This window comes from Dermacentor variabilis, chromosome 7 (genome assembly GCF_050947875.1).
Source record: "Dermacentor variabilis isolate Ectoservices chromosome 7, ASM5094787v1, whole genome shotgun sequence".
NCBI lineage: Eukaryota > Metazoa > Arthropoda > Arachnida > Ixodida > Ixodidae > Dermacentor > Dermacentor variabilis.
Genome location: NC_134574.1, coordinates 69844611 through 69871636, shown reverse-complemented (window position 1 = coordinate 69871636; position 27026 = coordinate 69844611). Strand labels below are relative to the sequence as shown.

The following is a 27026-nucleotide window of genomic DNA, read 5'->3' as shown; positions in this document are numbered from 1 at the left end:
GGAAGTAGATCAGTTTCGTGAAGATGTTGAATTAGCAATAAGAAAAGTGCAAACTCAATATACAGTAGTAATGGGTGACTTAAATGCAAAAGTGGAGGAAAAGCAGGTGGGTGAACAGAAAATTCACAACTACAGCGTCGATTCTAGAAATGCTAGAGGAGCAGAAAGGAATAAGCTGAGAATAATGAACACCTTTTTGAGGCAATGTAGCAACAGAAAGTGGATCTGGAAAAGCCCTAATAGTAAAACAAGAAATGAAATTGATTTCATACTTTCTGCCGATCCCAGCACAGTGCAGGAGGCAGAAGTGATAGGTAGGGTAAAGTGCAGTGATCATAGGTTAGTGAGGGCTAGGATTCACCTCAATTTGAACAGAGAAAGAGCAAAATAAGTCAAGAAAGAACAGGTCAACTTAGAGGCAGTAAGGCTAAAAGCAGACAAATTTAGGCTGGTACTTGCAAACAAATATGCAGCCTTAGAACCGAGAAATTATGATGATGATATAGAGGTAATGAAAGAAGCCGCAACGAGGCTGGCTTCAGAGGCAGCAATTGAAGTGGGAGGCAAGGCACCAAGGCAACCAGTAGGCAAGCTTTCCCAAGTAAAAAAGGATCTAATAAAGAAACGACAAAGAATGAAAGTGTCCAAGTCAAGAGATAAGATAGAATTCACGGAACTGTCAAAACTGATTAACAAAGCGACAATAAGTACTATTCGAAATTATAACGTGAGAAAGACTGAAGAAGCTGTAAACAATTGATGCAGCCTGAAATCAGTGAGAAGGAAACTTGGCATAGGACAAACCAAGATGTATGCACTGAAAGATAAGCAGAGTAATATCATCAGCAATCTGGAAGGTATAATAAAAGCAGCAGAAGAATTCTATACTGAACGGTATTGTACCCAGAGGCCTCAGGAGTACTCTATGCGAAACAATAATGAACAATATACAGAAACTCCTCCTATAGCTAGAGATGAGGTCTGAAGGGCCTTGCAGGGCATGAAACGGGGAAAAGTGGCAGGAGAGGATGGAAGAACAGTCAATTTAATCAAAAATGGAAGAGACATAGTGCTAGGAAAACTGGCAGTTCTCTATACGAAGTGTCCATCGACTGCAAGGGTCCCAGGAAACTCGAAGAATGCAAACATTATACTAATCCACAAGAAGGGAGAAGTTAAAGAACTAAAAAATTAAAGGCGCATTAGCTTATTCCCAGTATAATTTAAAATATTTACTAAAATAATCTCCAAAAGAATAGGGGCAATACTGCACTTTGGTCAACCAAGAGGACAGGCTGGCTTCAAGAAGGCATACTCTACAAAGAATCACATCCATGTCATTAATCAGGTTATTCAGAAATCTGCAGAGTACAATAAGCCTCTCTATATGGCTTTCATAGATTATGAAAAAGCATTTGCTTCAGCAGAGATTCCGGCAGTCATAGAGGCATTGCGTAATGTTGGATACGGGCCCTTTTCCTGGCATCACTCAAGTTCTCCGAGCACATCCAATCGCCGTGGCATTCAAATTATGGTGTGCAGGGGCACGTCTACCATGTTGCTGGACCCATCATATGGGTTGGCAACCCCCACTTCATGCCCCGTACGTTGAGCTATTGTCTCCCCCCGCTTGACTCTTCCCCAAGTGCAACGGGAGGCTGACACGGTTCCAGGTAGTTGATCTTGGTCCCGAGCAAAGCCGTTTTGCAGCTCTGGAAGGTTTGGGAACAACCAGCCTCCTCCAGCCGATCGCTTGCAGGCAAGAAGGCAACACTGGTGGCAAGTCAACCATCGGACAGTGGAGCCCTTGGAGTGTCCCCATTGGCCGAATGTGACGGCACACGCATGGGCGCCTACAGGGAAATGTTGTGACCCTGAGAGACCGAAGGTGTTAAAAGCGAGAGACAGGGAGAAGAAACATTCATTCATTTTATTCGTTCTTGCCACGGGCTGCAGTGTCCGATTTGCTGCCGGCCGTCAATGACTTTACGACTGTTCATTACTTAGTGTTATTACTCTAAATAATGTAAATAAACCTTCAGTTCTCAAAATCCTCAATGCTGGCCAACTCCCACACTACATGGCAAGATCCAATAACTGGTGGCAGCAATAAGGAGAAACCTTCATCCAAAGGAGTCCTGAGGAACTGGGAAAAGCAAAGAAGAAAGAGCCTTCAAACCAGGGAGTCCTGAAGAACCGGGAACAGCGTACTGATGAACCGGATAGCGTGGTGCTGCATTCGTGAGTGAGCGCATGGTTTTTTCTTTTGATTCGCCAGACTTCCCATTTTGCGTGTTTATTTTGATAGTTTTAGGAATCGATGAATTTCTTGCATATTTTGTGTTTGCACAAATTATTTAAGGAAAACAGTTCTAACCATCAGTCGGGGCAGCTGCCATGGATCTTAGAAGGTTGAAGAGGTCAGACTTGTTATTGTGCGAAGAGTTGGGAGTTGAGGCGGTCGAAAAGATGAAAAAGCCAGCTATCCAAAAGGCAATTCAAGATAGTGGCAATGACGATGAAAGTATTAGGGTTGCTTGGGAAGTGATACAAGAAACATGGGAGCGCAAGCATCAAGAACGTGAGAGTGAGCGTGAGCGAGAACGGGGAAAGCACGAGAAAGAGATGGCAGAGCTACAGGCTGAACTTCAGAAATAGTGTCCAGCGGCGGGCAGTGAAGGGGACAACCATAGCAGATCAAGCGAGGTCAAGCCATGTCGAATGGACCAGTGGATGAAACCGTACTAGGTTGGAGAGGACATTGCCTTATTCTTGGTTCATTTCAAGAGAACTTGTGAAACACGTAGTTTCGCTGTGGGCACCTGATCACAGCGGTTGGCAACTTCGATGCCTTGTGAGGCAGCGAATGTAGTCGCAAGATTAACGGTGAATGATGCGGAACTACGGGAAAGTGAAGGCAGCGCTGTTAAGGAGGTATCGAGTTTCCCCGGAAGCATTTAGGCAGCGTTTCAGAGAAGCGAGCAAAAAAAGCGACGAAGGCTACTCAGAGTTTGTGTACGGTCTGAAAACAAGCCTTGTTGAGTGGCTTAAGGGTGCCGAAGTCTACGAAAGTAGAGACAAAATTATAGAGTGTATTTGTCTCGAACAATTCTACCGCAGCATTCCAGTCAGTGAGGTTTTGGGTGCAGGATAGAGATGCGATAGACATGGTAGATAAGGTGGCTCGGCTAGCTGATGAGTACGTGATGCGACCAAAACTCACTACCAACGACGAGTGTTCAAATGGAAGGGATAATCTGAGAAAGTATTTCCACCACAAAAAACAGACGTAGGTAAAAGCCGATTCTTCCACCGTGAGACAAACGCATACAACGCATGCTAAGAAACCTCCTCCATAGTGCCTAGGCAGAGTTGTATATTCAAGGAGCAAAAGCCCCAGAGGGAAGAAGAAGCCGACTAGTGTGGTCGTGCAAACATCTGCTCCCGCTTCGATCAAAGTTTTTGTGCCGCCCTTGAGAACCTGGTGTCGATCGACGCATCTTATCGCAAGGATTACATGGATCCTCATTTTTTGCCGGTGGGCGGGAAAAAATGAGGATCCATGGCGGGAAAGATAGTCGCCGCACGGCCACCTCTAGGATCCCGATGCTACCAAGGGATCACATCAAGCTAATTGCGCGCTCATGCGGCGGCCTCGCCGTTAACCGTTTGACGGACAATGACGTAAATATACGCTGCCGCGAACAAGTCCGAAAATGGTTGATGCCGTACATTTACGGCACCGTCTGTACGTTTAAAAACCGCGCCAATTTCCTAACTTTTTCTTTTCTGTCATGTGCTGTCACTATGTGGGGATACAGACAATTTTTTTTCGCGTGCCTCCCTCTCTTGGTTTTTGTTGCATGGTTTGTTTTAGCACTAGTTTGCTCCCGACCGTCTATGTACTACCGCTCGTGCATTGGCGTGCGCACGGGCGGGCAGCCGTTTGGATTTTGTTTCGCAGGTGGTTTCGGTGTTTTGTGCTAGCGAAACTGATGGCTATCTCGTTCCTAATCGCTCAAAGGGCAACCGCTTGTTTCATGCTCGTTTAATGCTCACAGGGTTGCGCATAGGAAGGATGCCGCCGTGCAAGCGTTTTCGTTACTTTTCCTTTTTTAAGACTCGCGAAAACTGATTGCCCTAGCTGGTTGGCGTTAAGATGAAGATTAGCGGAAGTTTGTCACACGTGTTGCTTTTTTTGATGGGCACACAACCAAACAGATTTCTTGAGTGTGCAGACCTACGCAGTTCGATTACGCTATGGACGTACGTATTAGTGTAAGAGCAGAAACGTTTGAGGCTTGTGAAATATTGCGTTGAACTATGTGTTGAACATAGCGTTGAACTATGTGCATAAAAATGCATCAAATTTTTAATTATGACAATTTTATTTCCTTTTTTATTGTTCTTATTCATGAATGAAGAGTGCGTTTATACCAACGCAAAATATTTTTTTCTCACTTTACGGTCACCCTAGAAAAATTACGGTAATGTTTTTTCGAAATAAGCCCCTAAGAATAATCGGAATCTGCAATAAAAAAATTTACCCTGGGCGGTTGCATATGGCGAAAAAAATCGACCCTCAAAGGGTTAAAAAGTTCAGCCTGGTACATCTCTCCAGAGGGCTGGCCATGGCAGCAGCCTTGGCGCCGGAAACACGACGGAGGTCATGTACTGGCCGAACGGCTGTTATAACATTTTGGCAGTGTCAACTCCACGGGAAGAAAACGCGAAAGCTTACGCCAAGGTACGCAAGATACATACGAAGAATGGACCCTTGGAAGTGGCGGCCTACACCGTAGCATGAGAAGATACACGCAAGAGTGTTGTTTGCGGTATCAACCTGGACATTAGTGATGCAGAACTGAAAATCCTTTTCGTCTATCATCGAAATCCAGGCCTCGTGGAGGTATGTCGGATCAAGCAAGCTACAATGGTGGCAGGGGCTTAGCCGGGAGGGGGGGTGGCTTATGGGGCTTCAGCTCCCCCCCCCCCGAAATTTTTTCCTGCTGTCGTGCGCCGTCGACCAAAACAACCCCCGGCGCCGGAAATCGTGCTTGATTTTGTCTAGAATGTCCTTTTCATGCTCAAAAAGACATTTTAGCGCGAACATTGCGAAATCGGGCTGGATTTCGCGGAACGCCCATGCACCGGGAATCACATATCGTAAAGCAAGAAGCTCCATCTGAGCACGAAGTTTCAAAGGCCTTTGATGGCGAGTGGGCTCGTCACAGCATCTTGCAGAGGCTGCGGAATCTAGGGAGTGCTTGGATTTCAATTCTGAAACTTTATGGGTATAAAGTTCTCATAAACTTTTGATGTGAAAGGTGCATTGACATTTCCAAAGTCGTGCTTTAGATTTTCAATGCCGAATCTATGTGGGTTTGATGTTGTTATAAACATTTGACGCCAAAGGTGCATTGACTTTTCTAAAGACGTACATCGCACCATACAACGAGAGAAGCGAAATCAACACACTATCACGCAAGTTGACAAAGGACGCAGCGAGGTCTGATGAGACCAAAAGTTGTGGTGGTTGTGGTGGGCACGCTCTTACAGCCTGTGCACCTGACGAGGGACCACTAGTGTGAATTCTTGATGGCTGGTTGCTGCGCTCGCCGAGTGGGGGCGCATCAACCCAACCCTAGCTCTTCTCTGTAGGCGCCTCGCCTCCAGCCGCTACGAACAGGCGGACAAGGTTCACCGCACCTGTTTTGGAGGTACCGCGAACATTCACCGGACATCAATGCACACATTCACTGCTGCCATGTTCTACCAAGTATGTATAGTGGTTTTGAGACTTAATTTGTATGGACTGCCTCTGTGAACACACTAAAAGCGTCAGTGCGCAAACTACAAACAACGATGGCCAGAGAGCAAGCCGATACCTCTCAGTGAGCTCAAAGCTTCACTCTGAAGTTTCATATCACCATACCTGCCAACCTGGCGAGATAAAAATCAGGAGACTTTATTCGCGCCAAACGGGGGGGGGGAGGAGGGGGGTGCGTTCAAATTTTCAGGCAGTGTTCGATGAGTACTTTTGCAGGGACCTTTCAGTAGCCCACTTTGCTCACTTCAAAAATCTGTCCGAGTAGCTTTGCTCAAAACATGGTCCAGACTGATGGCCCTTCGCTAACAGCCGGTGTTGGAGGGTGGTGTTGCACATTGATGAGCAGAATTCAGTCCTAGTTTTTTGTGCCTTGCTAAAAATCCTCTCACACTCTGCTTTGCTCTGTGGTATTGCGAGTAAAACGAGCATCACTTGAGCAACTCAGTGAAACATGCTTTCCGTCGGTGTTTCTCATTTTTTTTAACTATAAACCACTGCACATCCCACCTTTATTCATTCAGAATGTCCTCTTGAAGGCTGTACGCCTGTAGTGTGGCAAACTCAGCTTCGAGAGCATCTAAAGCATCTTCAGCAGATTCACTGGAATCTCGGAGCAGCAGCTGAGGGAAACTGAATAAAGAAACGAAGACTCGAGAACGATGCCTGTGAATTAAATTTCAGGTTGGCCACCTCCGCATTCTTCGGAGTTGTGTCCACATCTCTAACGCTTCGTCTCGTCGCATTTTGGAAACATTTTCCGTAGAAGAGGCCCAATGTAATCACAGACACTAAGGGGTAGGTGGTGTTCGACAAAGAATCCCATAAACAGGCACTCCACATGTATGACACTGTCGTCGCAGTTGTTCCCAAGTTCACTATGTTGTCTTGCTGCTCAGCGGTGCAAACATATCTTTGATGCTTTGGCGTGGAAACATGCAGTTTCAAGTCGCCTTTGCCACCATGAGATAGGCTGACATGGCATCCACATGTTATACAAAATGCAATATGTTCTCCTTTTCTTGATGTCAAGAAGCACGGATATTCAGAAGAATGAAAAAACTTCTGCAAATACCATAGAGTTTCTAATAAATACCCTAGAGGGAAATGTGGCGCTAGTGTCTACGGGGCTTCTCATGAGCGTTGCCTCAACCTACATGGGAATGATGGGAAGTACAGGCTTCGGACTGACTTCGATTTTTAGACTAGTGGCGTTTGCTTGCGGTGCAGTTAACAAAGTTATACTCAAATATTATTGCGTAAAATCTAATTTTATTTCTGCAGTATGTTATAGAATGTACAAGACTCAACATAAACTTTGTATGACTGTGAGATTGAAGCATGGTTTACTATGGTTTGTCACCAGGACACGCCAGGGTATGCATACTTGTACGATTCCGTTCCCGATTTAATGCCAAAGAACAATTATTTATTCATTTTTGCAACAGCAACAACAACCGTGCATGTACTTATATAAAAATACTCATCAAGTATTTATGGAAATAAGAATGTTGTATTGTGAGAAAGTTCTGCCCTTGAGCGGAATGCTACAAGTGTCGTCTGCTACGACGCCTGCTCGCTGCAAACGCGAGACTTTTCTCGCAGACGACAGGCACTTGCGAACTCTCTCACTCTTTCGAAAGGCTGCGTCGACTGTCACGATTGCTGAACGTCTTCAAGTACTTTTAAGCATATCTGCTACAGTGCTAGCTAGGACGCTAGTGGCCTCCTACGAGTATGCTTCATCATATTTTATATTGACGTACCGCTTCCGAAGCGTTATGGCGTGGCTTTGCACTTACTCATTATGCAGCAGCAGACTACAGTCAGGAAACAGCAACCTTTCCTACCACAAGTAAGTCTGTGGTCTCAAAGTCCTAAAACACTCATTTCAATGAGCATATAAACGAGCAATGCATAATGAAGCCCTCAATAAAGTTTGATTGTCAAGCCACTAGAAGTCCAACTGTATATGTCTTGTATCAGTAGTGTCTTCTTTTTCCTATTCTAAAGTTTCATAAAGCACGTACGGCTACAGTGCCAACCTAACACACTTAAAGGAAAGCTGAAGAGTCTGTCGAAGTCAATAAGATGCTCATATACGGATGCGGGAACCTTATAAACCATGTAGGTAAAATTTGGGTTTTTTTTTCAATTAGGAGCGACGTAATCGTCGGTTAAAATTGCGCTGTAGCTCCGCCCCCCCGTCTAATGCCGCGCGCTGCTGCTGACGCTGACGATGCGAGCGGAGACCGGAAACCGCGGTGTTGTGACGTCAACACTAGTGTTCTGTTCCTTCGCAGCCTCCGCGACCGTGCCTGACCGTGCTTGTTTCTTCCTGCGTGCCATCGTAATCTGCTTCGATCGACCCTGCATTTCTTTGTTGGTGCGTCTGCGTGTATGTAGAGTGGTAGTCAACGTGCGCAGCATCAACTGAAGTGGTGGGCTGATCATGCCGGCTTTCTGTGCAGCCTACGGTTGCACGAACACCAGCGGATGTTGTCTTCCATTACTTCCCACAAGACAAGAAGCTTTTAACGAAGTGCGAGGCTGCTGTGAAGCGAAAGAATTTCAAGCCCTCAAGAACAACAGTGCTGTGCTCCAACCACTTCCGTGACGACGATTATCACCAGAATTTATCATTAAAACGTGCGTTGGGTTTGCCAGTCAAGTCGGCTCTGCCAGTCAAGTCGACGCTGAATGGAAGGTGCATGTTTATCTCCCCCCCTTGACGCAGGTTTTGTCGCAAAGCGCAGCAAATTTTCTATTTGCACGTGTGTTGTAAAACAGCCTGCATGCAGCTACGATAACGCAGTGCAAATGTAGAGTTTGCATGCGCTGGAAAGCCGGCGCACGCCAGGACGCTACGCTCCCCCCTTCTCTCCCGCACAGCGAGAAACCGACCGTATCACGTATCCGACGGAATTCGCCGCCTTTACGACTTCGGTTACGAGTAGTGTGCGGATGGCGCACCGATGAAGGTCACTACACGTACTGCATGAACCGGGAAGCTTTTCACGCGTTTATACCGTCTCTGTAGACTGCCGACAGCTTTGGACAGCGCACAAATGCCGACGATCGCATCCCCGCTTACGTTCCACGAGGAGGCATGCAGGAACACAACATTACAGTTTGACCAGAAACGAGCTCACTAGATCGGCGAGATCACTAGATCGCTTTGCAAAAAACACTCACCAAAGAGCATTTCCAACACGAGGAGATCCCAAGACTTCGCTTTCGTTCGCGTCGAAAGCACTGCTCGCACCAGCATCGTTTGCTTCTTCGAGAGGCCGGCTCTTCGCAATCGGCTCGTACATATAGGGAGTAACGCCGAACTCCTCAGAAAAACGCAGGCTCTCTAAATTTTCCATTACCGTCTCAGAAAAACAGCACCAAACTACCTCGGAAGGCAAGACCCCTGCGCCCACCAGCCCGGAGGTCGATGGGGCTCCCTGTGGGATTTGGCTGCGCCGGCTGTTGCCAGCGCTGGAAGGGGCCAGGGAGGTTGACGCAGCCTTGGCTGCGCCTACCTGCGGGTCCGCTATCGGTCCTGCGGGATCGCTGCGTGTAGCGCAGGTTGCCGCAGATAACTTGTGGGGCCAGCAACACAAGGGTAGCCTGGCCTGGTTGCTGGTTGAATGGAGTAGGCTTACCTACTTCCACCCTGGGGGCAGGAGCCAAAGGTACCTGCTCGCTGCACACGGGCAGGGCACTTGGCAATGGCCGCTGCGACGCTGCCCCCCGACTCGCCGCATCAGCATAAGGTGTGCTGTGGAAAGGTGAGCACCTCTTACAGGCTTCCTTAAATGAAATGTTTTTGACTTTGAGGGTGATTATATCTTTTTCTTTCTTCCAGTTCGGACAGGAGCGTGAGTAGGCTGAATGGTCACCACTGCAGTTCACACAGTGAGGTGTGCCACTGCAGTTGTGGGAGGGGTGGCCCTGGACTCCACACTTTGCACAAGTTATTTGACCACGGCAGCTCTGCGAGCCATGGCCGAACCTCTGGCATTTGAAACACCGTGTAGGGTTGGGGGTATGGTCGCACATTTAACCTGATGTATCCTGTTTCGATGGTTTCTGGCAGTACGCTGGATGCAAATGTTAGGACAAGACGTTTAGTGGGGATTTCCTTGTTGTCTCGTCTAAGTATAATATGTTTTACATCAGTGACATTTTGTTCTTTCCACCCTTCCAGGAGTTGTTTCTGTCAAGTCTAGGAGGTCTGCCTCTGACACGACTCCCCGTGAGCTATTCATTGTTCGGTGTTGTGTAACAGAAATTGGTATGTTACCAAATGTCACAAGACTGCCAAGCTTCTCGTACCGACGTTTCTGAGGGATCTCAAGGAGAAGGTCCCCGCTAGCCATTTTTGTTACTTCATAACCTGACCCTATGGCTTCGGTTAAAGATTTTGCAACTATGAAAGGGGAAATAAATCTTGCCTGTTTTTCGGAGTTCTCGCTGTGCACAACGTGGTATTTCGGATATGTCTCTTGTTCTGTTGAAGCATGTGGTTAGGTCATCAGTGCGTCCCCTCTTTTGAGGGTGACGATCAAGTATGCGGGGAAATGCGGGTGTTCCCATAGTACTTTCTTTTCTTTTCGGCGGCAATGGCGGCCACCAACCACGGAGCCCAACTAGGGGACGCTGCAGCACTTAACGGGTAAGGCTGCAGGCGCCAACCGTACATTGCCACTATAACCTAATATATTATACCTAAGGGAGGGCACATACACAAGGTTAACCCTAGCCGCCTAGGAAAATTAGGAAGTGACGGAAGAAAAGAGATGAAAGGACAGTTAAAGAAAGAAGATAGGAAAGAAAAAGGTTGAAGAGGTGGACAGGAAAAGGCGACTGCCGATTTCCACCGGGTGGGTAAGTCCGGGGGTGCCGTCTACGTGAAGCAGAGGCCAAAGAGGTATGTTGCCTCCGCCGGCGGGCCTTAAAAGTCTGAACACCCGGCATCGGCTCAACCCCCGGGATCCCCCTTTCCCCGGACACGGCTAAGCCGCACACGGCTTCACGCGGGAGGGTCCAACCCTCGTGTGCTCGGGTAAACGTGCAAAAAAGATGATCCTCTGTACACACTGTTGCAAGGCCAAGACAGGAGCGGATTATAATACCCAAGGCCAGAGTTTCTTGCTCTTTTGAACAATGTAGTGAACTTTTTTGAGTGCGTGGCAAAAGACTTGTCAAGAACGCATACGCTTGAAATTCTTCGTCTACTCATTGAGCGTCAGCTCGAACGCGCGCCAGTGCTAAGCTGCCCAAAGTGTGTCGACGACAGCCATGCAAAGCGATTAGCGGCTTTAATTGCTAAAAAATTCATGCGAATACTTCTCACCAACCACGCAAACAAAATAACCGACATGCAAGGTAAATATGTGCACAAGCCGTCCAAGAAGTTCATCAGACTATGATCTTGACATGTATGAACTTGTGATCTTTGACGAGGAAGAAAATGGCTCACTACGAACTACTTGTTTACGCAGTCTTCAATGCCTCTTCCGAGTGATTATTTTTAATCGAAGTTTGTACCAAACTTTGCCGAAATCAATGTTTCTTAGAAATGCAGCAGGTATTATTTAATAAAAAGTATACTGAAGAGTAATTCACATCATTTGCATCTTATACTTTGTGTTGAAGTGTTTCTTCCAATTTTCATGATGCGAAGCTTCTCAAAGACAATTTACTGCTGTTCGGCCCTATAAGCCAAGAATTCCAGGAGAAAGAGGGGGGGGGGGGAATCGTCCATATTGAGGACGCCCATGATAAAGGGAATGTAAATTAGCGTGAACAGATATCACCTGTTGCCCGGTCTCCACAAATGGGAGAGGTCATCCGGTTCAGTCAGCTGAAATGGCCAATGTTGGGTGACAGCGTCATGAACTAGTGGCGGTGAAAGGCAGAAACTAGCCCCGAAGCGCAGGCCATAAAAGACTGCACGCGTCGCCCCTCTAGCCCGACCATGGTGCACATTACTGCACTTCTGCACTCGATTTGACTGCGCCACAAAGAGCCCTAGTGTCGCACTGCACTTGCGGTACCAGCACGACACTTTTGCGCACTACGTGCAGAAAGTGCAGCCAAATCTAGGAGACTTTAAAAGGAGCTACATATGACACACATTGTCGGCACCATATGCACTCGGTGCAGTGTTACCACAACTCTTTGAAACAGCCAGTCCAAATCGGGCAACATGTGGTACTACTTGCAGATATTGCACAGTATATGTACTCTAGTACTGTGATACAGTTAAATCTGGATGTAACAAACCTCTATGTAACGAATTCCTGGATTTAACAAAGTTTTTTAATTCCCCAACGCTGCCCCCATTGAAGCCCATGTATTTTCGACCTTGATGTAAAGAACACGTTGCGGCAGTTAACCTTGATGTAACAAACTCGCAAAGCTGATAAGTCATTACTTTTTGCAGTTTTAAGGAAAATTCAGCCGAAGAAATGCACTAGATTAGTGAACATTAATACTGTAAGGAGCCAGCAGCTACGCGAGCGCCTGGGATCGCCGCGACCGAGCAAAGTTAGCAATGATGATGATCATTGCGGCAGCTAACGCCGCTTCGTGCCTAATGTAGCAGTCTTTTCAGGCTTTGCTTGTCTAGCGTGACACCAGGTGGCATTCATAGCTGCAGTTGATTTCTTTTGCAGAATTTTTTTTTTTGTATGGATTTGAGGAGAAGCATTCTTATTTTGTGATTTTCATTCGTTTCAACGGCTTAGACACACTTCTGTGTAAGAGTTCACTTTAAAAGCAACGCTGATGGCTGGTTCTTTCATTGCCAGGGTGGGGGAAGGGAGAGGGAGGAGGGACGATGACAAATGACAATGCATTGCATTCGCCATTTTCCATGTTGTCCTGCTTCTGCACGTGTGCCTGTGTCAACTGTGCTTTGGTGCTGATTCGTCCGACTTATTTTGGAGGTGCTAGGCCTGCCTGTCAGCGTGTAGTCGAGCGTCTCCACTTGTAACTGTGCCGTCGGTCGGTCGTGATGAGTTCTACTGGCAGAAAATGAAAAGTTCTGTCTTTTGAAGACAAACTCTCAATTTTAAATGCAGTCTCCATGGGCGAGAAGAAGGACATGGCCGCCCGTTTCAGCATTCCAGCGAGCACCCTATCAACGATTTTGAGTGCAGAACACAGCATCAGAAACGCAGTGGAGTCGGGAACAAGCTTGAAGAAAAAAAAAAGACTGAAGCTGTCCACACACACTGATGTGGACAAGGCAGTGTTCACGCGGTTTTTGGACACGCGAGCCAGAAATGTGCTCATAAGTGGCGTGAGTTTACAACAGAAGGCAAAGGATTTTACGTGTATCTTGGGCCATGATGATTTCAAGGCAAGCAACGGATCGCTGCAGGGATTCAAGAGCAGGCATGGTGTCACTGGAAGAATAATCAGCGGCAAGTCTGCCTCTGCAGACAGCGATGCTGCTCCTTTGTGGGTGGCTGACAAGCTGCCTGGAATTCTAAGTCACTTCGAGGCGGCTGAGATCTACAATGCCGACGAGACAGCTCTATTTTATCGAATGCTTCTGGGCTGCACGCTAGCGTTAAAAGGTGATGACTGCCACGGCGGAAAGCAGAGCAAGCTCCGCATAACAATTCTGTTGTGCTCCAACCTCTATGGCCCAGACAAGCAAGTCCCGCTAGTTGTCGGCAAAAGTGCCCGTCCCAGGTGTTTTAAGGGAACGAAGTGTATGCCCATGAAGTATGTGGCGAATTCCAAAGCGTGGGTGACTCAGCCAATATTTTCTGAGTGGTTAAAGGAATTTAAACAGGACTTCAAGCGGCAAGGCCGTCAAGTTTGCCTACTGCTGGACAATTGCTGGGCGCACCACATCGAAGGCCTGCAGCTATCGAACATCGAACTGCATTACTTCCCGGCCAACTGCACGTCCCTAATACAACCCCTGGACAAAGGGGTCATTAACAGTTTTAAATGCTGTTACCGACGCCGACTAAACCTGAAAGATACTTCTTGACATCCGTCTGGGATGGGAGATGAAGACTGACATTTATCAAGCAGTCAAGATGCTTGCTGCCTCCTGGCAAGAGGCCAGGACAGAAGTTATCGCGAATTGCTTTTTAAGGGACTGAATAGCCAAAAACGCACAGGCTGGTGCCAACGAGGAGGAGGAGGAGGAGGAAGAAGACCTTTCTACTCCGTCCGATGTGGCCGAAGCGTGGAACGAGCTACGCACTAACGGTGGTGTACCCGATGTTGAATTGAGTGACTTTTTGTTTGCCGACAACGCTGCCGTGGCTACAGAAGAAATGACTGATGCAGCAGTAGCTGAAAGCGTGCAAAATCCCGATGGCGGTGATGGTGGTGCTTGTGAGGCAGATCCGCGTGACATGCCTACTGCAAAAGAGGTGATGAACGCAATGGACATTTTGCGCAGTTTCGTCGGCTCATGCGTCAATGAAAGAGCTTTACACGATTTAGCTTCTTTGGAGCGGCGTGTTGTGCCTTCACTCGTGCAGAAGCAAGCGGAAATTACGCAGTTTTTCACTGTAAAATAAATGCTTGAAGAGTGAGTTCACCTTCACGGATATCTTGAGCCATTTGGTTTCATTTCTGCATCATTCGTATGAGCCTTCACGCAAAACCTGCATGTCATGAAAAATTGCGAGCTTTTAATAATAATAATATTTGGGGTTTTACGTGCCAAAACCACTTTCTGATTATGAGGCACGCCGTAGTGGAGGACTCCGGAAATTTTGACCACCTGGGGTTCTTTAACGTGCACCTAAATCTAAGCACACGGGTGTTTTCGCATTTCGCCCCCATCGAAATGCGGCCGCCGTGGCCGGGAAATTGCGAGCTTTTGTCAACTTTGTTATATCCAGGTTTAACTGTACATCATCCGATACCGTTAAGGAAATAGCGTAGCAATTGCCCTGTCATCAAGCATCAGCAAAACGCCAACCAGCTCCACCACGAAATCTCCGGTTTTCCGTAATATTCCCTAACATCCATAGCCTCCTTCCAAAGGGTAAACTCATATTGAACATCATTTCGTCATACAAAAGCAACATCCTCATACTAACAGAAACATGCCTAAACAGTGACATAACGGATGCTGAAATTTTAACTGATTTACCTAATTTCCACGTGTATCGAAACAATCGAAAAGGCTCACAAGGGGGTGGAGCTCTTGTCGCAATTCATCGGGGTATATCATATGTTCTGTTGCTGACATCACATCGGATATTGAATCGTTATGGCTCATCTGTCATGCTCCCCCTGTAACAGTGCTGCTTGGTGTTTGCTATAGATGCCATCAAACTAATCCAGACTTCTCACGTCATTTCAATAATACCATTCATAAACTTGTTTCCACTTACTCAAATGCCCGCATTCTTGTTTTGGGCGATTTTAACTATCCACACATTGATTGGCAAAACATAACTAGTTCCACACTAACGTGTCACGCAGCAGCGGAAAACTTCATCGATATCTGTTTAAGTTTTAACCCCACACAATTAGTTTCTCAACCAACCCGTGTCTCACGAGGATCAACAAACACCCTTGATCTGATATTAACCAAAAAGCCCCAAGAATCTGTCATCCATCAGTTATCTCCCTGAAATCATTGATCATAAAGTCATAAATACTCTGTTTTCATTTACCTCGACTCAAAAACAAATGTCCAATAAAACAATATGTCTAAGGTCAACTATAAGGGCAACTATATTGCGATAGCTGAAGATCTCATCACCTTCTTTGCCGAGTACAAATGCGCATTTCACACTCGCTCAATTCATGAAAACTGGTTAATTTTCAAGAAGAAATTAAATCATCTCACTAATAAGTTTATCCCAAAAATTACCGTTGACACTAATGACAACAAACAGTGGTTTACCCTGTGCTTAAAACAACTAGAAAACAAGAAGAAACGATTATTTCGTACTGCCAAATGCAATGACACACCTGCTGCATGAGAAAAATACTTCGAAGCTGAAAAATTCTACTTTCCGTTCGTAATGCCAAACACACGTTTCATCACACCGACTTACCAAACTTATCATCAAGAATCCCAAGCAATGCTGGCAAGTTTTAAATCCTACGCATCCTCCCGATATTACACTGACGAACGATTCACACGAGGCAGTTACTGACCATGATTGTGCAGAAATATTTAACGCATTCGCATCTGTCTTCACTACTGAACTTGACGCGCCTTCACAGTCGACATCCTTTAACTTAGAAACTTCCATGCCGCCTGTCACATTCTTCGAAGGTATTTCATCCATAATTCACAATATGAAGCTTTCATCGACGGCTGGTATGGACCTGATTCGTTCGAAGCTCCTGAAAAAATGTGGAATCAATTTTTGCAGCATATTTATGTCTAATTTTTTCACAGTCGCTCTCCTCAGACATTATGCCACTTGATTGGAAAACGGGCAATGTCGTTCCAGTCTACAAATCAGGTAACAGAGACTCACCCTTGAATTACTGCCCCTTTTCATTAAATAGTGTGCCTTGTAAAATCATGGAACACATCATCTACGTGCAAATTATTAACTTCTTGGATTCGAACGAATTTTTTTCATCATTCATAGCACGGGTTTCGCAAGGACCTCTCTTGCAAAACACAACTAGCACTATTCCTTCCCAACATGCACACTAGTCTTGACTGTAACATGCAAACTGACTCTATCTTGATTTTGCAAAAGCTTTTGACAATGTTTCTCACCGCCGTCTGTTGCTAAAACTTTACTTTCGAAGCTGAACCTACATCCCAATATTCTTAAATGAATTGAAGAATTCCTAACCAATTGCTCTCAATTGGTTTATCTTAACGGCCATCTGTCCAAACCCCTCCCAGTTACCTCAGGCGTTCCGCAAGGGTATGTCCTTGGTCCACTCTTATTCTTAATATGTATTAACGACTTACCCATGCATGTTTCCTGTAATATTCGAATGTTCGCTAATGTTTGTGTCATTTACCGCACCATTACTAATTGTCATGACCAACGTAACCTCCAGACAGATCTTAACAGCGTACTAAATTGGTGCAATGATTGGCTAAGGTCCCTCAATACTACCAAATGTAAACTCATGTTTTTCTCTCGCCGTCACAATCCCTATCGCTTTGATTATTCGATTTCTAACACATCGACTGAACTAGTACAATCATATAAATATCTAGGAGTCACCCTCTCTTCCAATTTATCATGGCGCCCCCATATTAGTAAATTCATTCAGCATCGAACAAAACACTCGGTTTTCTGAAGCGCCACCTTCGCCTTGCCCTACCCCATGTTAAACTGCTCGCGTATAAAGCCCTCGTAAGACCCAAATTAGAATATGCCGCTGCCATCCGGAGCCCGCATCAAGCGTACCTGAGTGCGTGCACCCAGCGCCTGGCTTTTCCTTCCTCCATGCCTGCGCGGTCTGTGTGCCTTTGTTTCCAACTGCTGTTTTTTTTTCTTCTTAGTAGTAGCCCACTATAGCCTTCGCTGTAAATTGAATATTAGGTCGACTTCATTTAGAACTACACACCTCGATTAACGAAACGGGGTACTTTCAAAGTTATCTGCAGAAGCCTAGTGGCGGGGCAGTCGCGTCGTGAGTATTAACGTACAAATCGGTCAGCACAAAAAGATATATTACACAAGTTCCCGCGCATTTTGTTTTTGCAAGCTATTTCACACTTCCAACTTTGTCTTATCGCGCTTTTAATGTCATGATGTTCGCAAGACACGTGCGCAGTGTCACACGTTGGGACCACTGCAGCGAGGCGAATCCATCTTTCAAAAATGTAAGATCGGAATGCCAGTGGAAGCTCCTTGAGCCATTCATCGCAAGGGCACGTGCGTATTACACTCGCACATGCGTGCAGAAAATACCCAGTAAGATTATAAAATTGCACAACAAAAAATTGAAGAAAACTCGCTACGTACCGGTAGGGTCGACAGTTGCACCTGGCGCCGCTGACAAAGCAGATACGGAGACGAGCGGACCTATGGTCCCTAGAATATGGCAAAGACTGGTGCAACGCGCGGCTCCCCAGACGGCTCTAGACAGGTATCACCAAAACATCGTGACCAAAACCTACCGCGCGCTCTGACGTTTTTGTCACGTTGGGCCGCCACAACGGATTCAATCATGGGATTCAATCGCGTTGCAGCATGCTCGATGGCAGTGTTGCCAGGTCGGACAAGGCGACGTAGCCCAAAGCTAGAGAAATTGTAGCCCAAATGTAGCCAAACGCAAAAAAGAGCAAGAAAAAAATTGTAGCCAATATAGCCGTTTTTGTTACAGCGAAGCTGTATACCTCTAGCGTCCAAGGAAATTTTCGTGTCGTTGTGGTAAGCCAAAACTCCCCACACGTGGGACGATGCCGGAGATAGAGCAATGCCGGGCCGACCTGCGGCGGAGGTGAAGCAGGCGTTAAGCACTCCCCATACGTGGGCCGATCCTGAAGATAGTGAAATGCCAGGCCGACCCGCGGCGGAGGTGCAGTTCGCCATCAAGTGGCCCACAAACATAACTTCGTTGGTCATCCTTCTTCACAAAGTGGAAGTGCACTGAGATTTTTTTGTACATACATTTTCACATTCGACTACGCTAATCGCGTTTTGCAAAACCCGTCGTAACAAAAAATCCGTGACGCCGTGACGGTCGACCTTGATGTCCACAACAGTGACATCATGCTTGCACACAGAACTGCAGAGGGCGAACCTATCAAAATGAATCTCGAATGTAAGCACGAATAAAAACCTTCGAGGACGCTTAAAGGGACTGACAACTGGCCAGAATGTGTTGCGAGACGTTGACGGAAATTAAATTACCATGATTTATAGTTATAGAATCTAGCAGGCTGTTCGCTATTGAAGTAGGGATCATAATTTTAAATTGGCAAAGAAATTCTGAAAAGCCACTAAGCGGCGAGGCCTGACTGGCAGTGAAATCTTGGTACTTCGTATGTAGACGATGAGATTACTGCACGTCAGTCGGCTGTTATTAACTACAACATAATTATTGTTTAGAATTGCAGCTGCTATATTATTAGACACTTCCGCTTTTTTCTATGCTTCGGAAATCAAAAGCACACGCATGGCTACGGCAACACGCTGAGCTGTGTAACTTGTGTAAAAGCGTCGTTCCGTTTACGATCCAATTGGTTTCGTTTTGACTGGTTAAATACCAAAGCGGTTGGACAGGAAATGATCAAAGCATGTAGCTATTATCACAGAAATACTTTAACACTTCGGAAAACATGAATCACAGGAACGTCGACTTCATAGACAAAATAATTCTTTCTCATAGCTACGGGCGCGCACTTGTAGTCTGCCTCCCACTAATGCCGGCGCATAATCGCTATCGCGCACACCTATTACCGCTTTCACCATGGAGGAAGGAAACTGAGGAGAGGCTCTAACCCACGGAGCCTGCACCACAGAACACCTATACAAATTTAGAGAATAGAAACTGTACCTTCCACAGTGCAACGAAAGTAAAGGTAGCGGTGGCGTTGCAAACTAAAGTATGCGGCCGAGAGATGGCGCTGGCACTAATATTAGAGTAAAGCCCCTTGATAATTTGAAAGTAGCGACACTCTCCCCCTCACGGCGCTTTTCTCCTCGATTCTCCTCACCCGCCGGCTGCGCACGGCACGCTATTCCTCCTGGGCTCCCGCGGTCGGGCCGCAGGATTCTATGGAGGCGTGTTCTTTTGGGCCAGTTGCGCGCCCCACTGGGGTTCAAAATTTTGAGAAATGCTAATAACAGCATCGATAACGCTGAAGGCAACGCTTATGAGGAGGTTGGTTTTTTCTTAAAGCCGTATGAACGGCGTATACCGATGTAAAGGGAGCTTTGGGGCGAGTTCTATGCTCCAGACAATTTTTCTGCCACATGATCAGATGCTTTACTTCGTGCGTCTGATCTAGTATTGCTTGTGACACATCCCTTTGTGCGTGGTTTATTAAGCGAAAGCTTTAGACCTCTGTTTCAAGGTCCCGTGTGAGCTACAGAAAATATCACGTGACCGAAGAAAGGCGGGAACCGAACCAAAGCATGTGCAACCGCGCATAGGAGATGATTGATTATTAGCAAAGTAATGATGATTAGTGATTGGATTAAGATGAATTCGGGTGTATTAAGGAGCGTTAAGGTGGATTAAAGTTGACGAAAGTGGATTAAGGTGCATAAAGGAGGACAAGGTTGGATTAACGTCGATGAAGGTGGATTAGGGTGGATGAAGGTGCGTTGAGGTGCATTAAGGACGATTATAGTGGATTAGGGTGGATTAAAGTGCATGAAGGAGGATGAGAGTGGATTAAGAAGGATTAAGGTGCATTAACGATTATGGTGGGCTAAAGTGAATTAAAGTGAATGAAGGAGGATAAGGGTGGATTAAGGAGGATTAGGGTGGACTAACGTAAATGAATGTGGATTAAGGTGAATTAAGGACGAATATAGTGGATTAGGGTGTATTAAAGTGAATGAGGAAGCAGTAGGGTTGATTAACGAGGATTAAAGTGCATTAAAGAGGGTTATAGTAGATTAAGGTCGATGAAGGTTGATTAGGGTGCATTAAGGAGGACTCTCGTGGATTATGGTGGAATAAAGTGAATGAAGGAGGATTCCAGTGCTTGGTGGAGTGGAGGATTCCAGTGCTCAACCACTTCCAGTGCTTCGCTACCTATCGTAAACTGCTGTTCTCTTCCGAGACTGTTAAACAATACTTTAGTTTTCTGCAGATTAATTTTCAGACCCACCCTTCTGCTTTGCCTCTCCAGGTCAGTGAGCATGCATTGCAATTGGTCTCCTGAGTTACTAAGCAAGGCAATATCATCAGCGAATCGCAAGTAGCTAAGGTATTCTCCTTCAACTTTTATCCCCAATTCTTCCCACTCCAGGCCTCTGAATACCTCCTGTAAACATGCTGTGAATAGCATTGGAGATATCGTATCTCCCTGTCTGACGCCTTTCTTTATAGGGATTTTGTTGCTTTCTTTGTGGAGGACTACGGTGGCTGTGGAGCCGCTATAGATATCTTCCAGTATCTTTACATATGGCTCATCTACACCCTGATTCCGTAATGCCTCCATGACTGCTGAGGTTTCGACTGAATCAAACGCTTTCTCGTAATCAATGAAAGCTATATATAAGGGTTGGTTATATTCTGCACATTTCTCTATCACTTGATTGATAGTGTGAATATGGTCTATTGTTGAGTAGCATTTACGGAATTCTGCCTGGTCCTTTGGTTGACAGAAGTCTAAGGTGTTCCTGATTCTATTTGCGATTACCTTAGTAAATACTTCGTAGGCAACGGACAGTAAGCTGATCGGTCTATAATTTTTCAAATCTTTGGCGTCCCCTTTCTTATGGATTAGGATTATATTAGCGTTCTTCCCAGATTCCGGTACGCTCGAGGTTATGAGGCATTGCGTATACAGGGTGGCCAGTTTCTCTAGAACAATCTGACCACCATCCTTCAACAAATCTGCTTTTACCTGATCCTCCCCAGCTGCCTTCCCCCTTTGCATAGCTCCTAAGCCTTTCTTTACTTCTTCTGGCGTTACCTGTGGGATTTCGAATTCCTCTAGGCTATTCTCTCTTCCACTATCGTCGTGGGTGCCGCTGGTACTGCATAAATCTCTATGGAACTCCTCAGCCACTTGAACTATCTCATCCATATTAGTAACGATATTGCCGGCTTTGTCTTTTAACGCACACATCTGATTCTTGCCTATTCCTAGTTTCTTCTTCACTGTTTTTAGGCTTCCTCCGTTCCTGAGAGCCTGTTCAATTCTATCCATATTATAGTTCCTGATGTCCGCTGTCTTACGCTTGTTGATTAACTTAGAAAGTTCTGCCAGTTCTATTCTAGCTGTAGGGTTAGAGGCTTTCATACATTGGCGTTTCTTGATCAGATCTTTCGTCTCCTGCGATAGCTTACTGGTTTCCTGTCTAACGGCGTTACCACCGACTTCTATTGCGCACTCCTTAATGATGCCCATGAGATAGTCGTTCATTGCTTCAACACTAAGGTCCTCTTCCTGAGTTAAAGCCGAATACCTGTTCTGTTGCTTGATCCGGAATTCCTCTAGTTTCCCTCTTACCGCTAACTCATTGATTGGCTTCTTGTGTACCAGTTTCTTCCGTTCCCTCCTCAAGTCTAGGCTAATTCGAGTTCTTACCATCCTATGGTCACTGCAGCGTACCTTGCCGAGCACGTCTATATCTTGTATGATGCCAGGGTTCGCGCAGAGTATGAAGTCGATTTCATTTCTAGTCTCACCATTCAGGCTCCTCCACGTCCACTTTCGACTAACCCGCTTGCGGAAAAAGGTGTTCATTATCCGCATATTATTCTGTTCTGCAAGCTCTACTAATAATTCTCCTCTGCTATTCCTAGAGCCTATGCCATATTCCCCCAATGACTTGTCTCCAGCCTGCTTCTTGCCTACCCTGGCATTGAAGTCGCCCATCAGTATAGTGTATTTTGTTTTGACTTTACCCATCGCCGATTCCACGTCTTCATAAAAGCTTTCGACTTCCTGGTCATCATGACTGCATGTAGGGGCATAGACTTGTACCACCTTCAATTTGTACCTCTTATTAAGTTTCACAACAAGACCTGCCACCCTCTCGTTAATGCTATAGAATTCCTGTATGTTACCAGCTATTTCCTTATTAATCAGGAATCCGACTCCTAGTTCTCGTCTCTCCGCTAAGCCCCGGTAACACAGTACATGCCCGCGTTTTAGCACTGTATATGCTTCTTTTGTCCTCCTAACCTCACTGAGCCCTATTATATCCCATTTACTACCCTCTAATTCCTCCATTAACACTGTTAGGCTCGCCTCACTAGATAGCGTTCTAACGTTAAACGTTGCAAGGTTCAGATTCCAATGGCAGCCTGTCGGCCTGTCTTAATACTCAATGAACCCTAATTCACCTTAGTCCACCCTAATCCACCTTAATGCTCCTTCATCCACCTTAATCCAGCTTAGTACTCCCAATCCACCTTAATACAACCTAATCAACGTACATCGCCCCTAATGCACCTTAGCCTACCATATGCGGTCTTAATTCTCCTTTATCAATTCGCATCCATCATAATCCGCCTTAATCCTCCATCCACCTTAATCCTTATTCATACACCTTAATCCAACGTTATCCTGCCTAATAGTCCCAATCTACCTTAATACACCCTAATCCACCTTAATCTACACTAATCCAACCTAATCGGTCTTAATCCCCCTTTATCAATCCACATTAATGGACCTTAATCTTCCTTTATCCACCATAATCCTCCCTAATCCTAGTTCATGCACCCTATTCCACCCTAATCAGTCCTAATACCCTTTCATTAACCCTTCACCGTAATCCACCATTATCCGCCTTAATCCTCCTCCACCCACCTTAATGTTTATTCATGCATCTTAATCCTTCTTAACGCACTCTAATCCACCTTAATCTTCTTTAATACACTCTAATCACATTAATCCTCCCTAATCCACCTTATGTCAATCACTAATGATTCATTAATTGGGTAATATTGCCCGATTAATGAATCATTAGTGAGAATGATATCATTCTCTTATACAGGGGTGGACATGATTTGGGTCACCTCTGGCCTTCCTTGGGTGACGTGATACTTCCAGTTTACAACGCGACCTTGAAATATAGAGCTCTAAAGGCTTTCGGCTTAAAACTAAAAAAAAAAACAACACAATGTTGACTAGCTAACGTTTATCACCTGCAATATACGGGTATATTTGCCACAAATTTTTTCAGGGCGCAAAGCAGAATCTATAATGCTGCACTTCCGACTGAATAACAACAGTTAGCAACGTGCGAGGGTAATATTAAGCATACTGAGGACAACCGCAACAAAAGCGCTGGTGAGCAGGCCGGAAGAACGAAAAAAAAATGCAGCATTACGGGATGCTGTGCTACGAGCTCTAAGAAAGACGCCTCAGCTCGCAAACAACGCTGTTCTTTGTCGGAATAAAGTTCTTTCGGCCAATGTCACGCAGCCACTGCTTCCTGCGCAAGCGGTCACGCTTTCCTTGTGGTATCATAAAAACGGCATAGCCATCTTGAGGCTTCTTGCTGCAGTCATATGCGCAACAGCCCGGCATAGCGCTAGCACAGAGAGCAGGAAACACGGCGTACAACGTTCGCTACGCCGAGCTAAAGCGCCGAGCCAGCAGTGCTCAGGAGGAAAATGGCGCGAACGAAAAAGCAAAACACAAGCAAAACCCAAGATACGCGCGTTTCCAAGGGCAACGGCAGGGAGACCAATCGGCGTGCAGAAAAAACGGGGGCAAAACTGGTTACCGCGGGGGGAACGCACAAGGGGCGAGGAGGAGGCGAGGAGGTCGCGTGGCGGCGGCAGAGTTCAAAGAGTGTCGTTACTTTCAAATTATCAAGGGGTTTTAGGTGGGTGGGCGCCGCGGCAGCATCCGGTCTTCGTAACCCGCCTTGTTTCCACTGCATCGGCAAGAAGGCTGCTGCGCTTTTTGTTTTTATTAAGCCGTAGCAGCAGCACAGTTCAAATGTGGGCAGCTGATTACTGATTAGGGCTTGTTTTGATCACAACAGGCTGCTTTAGCGCTTAATTGTCGCTTGCGTGAAAAACTTGAGCTAGCTCAGCTCGCCTTCGAGCGGGGAACCTAGCTTATGTGTTCCTATGCTGGCGAAGAGAAAACGTAATTTTTAAGGCAGGAGCCTTAGATCTCCATGCTTCAAGGTCGTGTTGTGAGGTACAGAACGTATCATACGATCCTAGGAAGGCCAGAAGCGAACCAAAGCATGTCCAGCCGTGTATAAGAAATGATTAATGATTAGCAAATTTAATTATTGATTAATGATTGGATTAAGGGGAATTATGGGGATTAAGGTGGATTAGAGGGGATGAAGGAGGATTAGGGTGGATTACAGTAGGCTTTACAAGCCTTCGTGTCTCTTAGGAGATAGGTAAGGACACTTGTTTTTTATTCTAGCGATTATGGCAGCGTAATTTTTTTAAAGGTAAGCTTTAGATTGCATTTTTTCTTCTAATAAAGTAAAACAGTTTTAAGGTTACGTTACTGTTCTATTAATATTATATTAATGCATAACCATTCAAGGCCGTTGTAACCGATCATCTTTTGAAATGACTCGAATTTTATTTGCTGCTGTTTCTGCCTATTTATCTTACTGTTGTCCTCATAGGTTTGCATGTTTTTGATTGTTTGTAAACCATGTACCCATCCCCTCATAATGTCCATGGGGCCCCGAGGGTATGATAATGAGTAAATAAATTAGCCTGTAAAATGAACTGAGGCGTTCTGTTTACTATACATTTTTTATACGAGGTAAATACGTGCAGATTTCTTTTTATTTCTGATATACATGAACAAAAATAATGAACATATTTTTTATTTGAGCGTAACAAAGATTTTATTCAAGCGTAACAACAGTCAAACGCAGGCACAAGACAGCACGATATGAGATAATGTACACATGCATGAAGAAGATAGATCTAGTGGCAGTGACGCAGTTTAAGGAGCTTCTGCCATTGCCTTTGCGCTTCCCTCTCTTTGTTGATGCCTTTTACAAAAACCGAAAACTCAAGAAAACATAAAACTTTACATCTGCTGTCAAAGCTGGTTTTTTCATGCTCTGGGCCCTCTGGGCACCCTATTCGTGGAAAGGCCAGTGTCTGGAGCTGAACTGAATAATCAGCTAGACTCGCTACATGTAACTTGTTTTTGCTAAAGAACACAGTAAAAGCATCTTTCATGACCTTCACAGCGGTTGACAAGGTCTAAGATAGACAAGGCCTCCATTGTCAAAATGGGTAGTGCAATATGAAGCAGCGTTGGCACTAGCTTCAGCTTTACTTACGCAAAAGAATTAAGCCTGCACACTGTCGTCAAGAATTTTTTGCAGTGATCTTTCGTGCAACATAACCTGCAGTATAGTACAACTGCTCCATCTTGCTTTTCTTTTTCCTGGCACTCACAAGGTGCATGCTTAGGATACTCAGGAAATATCGTTGGTATGGCGTAGGGTTTCAGGCGTGTTTTGTCGCGGGGAATCTCGTGGACAACGCAAATCACGGTGATAGAGAACGCATTCTGGACTAAACTGTTTTCTAAATATCTTTCACAAACCACAGCAGTTGGTGCCAGCCTTCTGTACGTTCTCCTGGTCATTCTTGCCCGTTCTGCTACCGCTTAGTATCAGATGGAGTGAACAAGGATACACGCCCTTTGTTCGAGCGGTAACCGCTTCTACACAACGGCACAAAGCAGGTTCAATCCTCGCACTTTAGCTTCGGCATTTTTTCACCGCCGCCGCATAGTTCTCGTAATGACAAGCACACGAACACAGCAGCGACGCACTCACTCTTTGACAACAACAAGAACAAACACGCAACGCTGTAATGAGACAGAAAACGCAAACATAGAAACCCACGCAACCGCTGCGAAACTGATGTGCGAAGCAGACGACACGCGCAATCTGCACCCACCCGTATGGCAGCGACTTCTGCCGGCCACCATGGGCATTCATTGCAGGCGGCGTCAAGCTCCTCCATTGCAAAGAGCCGGTGCACGGTACACTAGTCAGTACATTCTAGGCAATATACTATTATCATCATCATTACGTAGTGAGCAATATGGCCATATGGCCGCTACGGTAGCGGCTGGTAGGGTTCGTTGTGCTGCTCGCTCGCTGGTTTTGGCTGTTTTGCTACCGCTTTCGGAGCGGTGTTCGTGTGTACGATACTCTAAAATGACTATCGATACCTTTATTATATCGCCAGGTGACCGAGAGGCCTCAACTGGCAAAAAAAAAAAACAAAAAAAAACACGTCAGACAAGTAAGCTTAAATTGTTTATTGTCAATTGTGAATGAAGCAGTTCATGACCACAATTTTCGTACAGTCAGGTGGAGCTAATGTTGTCAGTTACTGAGTTTGCAAGATACATAAACACAGATAGTAATCTATTTAACGGAAATGAAAGCTGAAATCGAGCGAAGATTTCTCATCGCGTTTGGCGCTAAAGCAAGGACAACGATATTGTGCTCGCCTACGCTAGTACTTGCGTTGCATACAGTGCAGTTTGACATGTTCCATACTATATGTATGTTGTCTGCCTTCGACAATTTCAGCTAGATTAAAAAAAAGAAACATAAGGTAAGCTCTAGCTGCA

General features: G+C 45.6%; 1 protein-coding gene across 3 annotated transcripts in view; it reads right to left on the bottom strand.

The window, feature by feature from the left end:
* LOC142587514 (uncharacterized) overlaps positions 1-17962 on the bottom strand; it is a 457134-nt gene extending 439172 nt beyond the window's left edge. For 2 of the 3 annotated variants that reach the window (XM_075698577.1, XM_075698580.1), the window contains exon 1: positions 17764-17962. The gene's annotated coding sequence lies outside the window, so the exon portion shown is untranslated. Of the gene's footprint in view, positions 1-14394; positions 14452-17763 lie in introns of those variants that run through there. The other variant, XM_075698579.1, reaches the window with a different exon arrangement.
* Positions 17963-27026: the final 9064 nt, after the last annotated feature.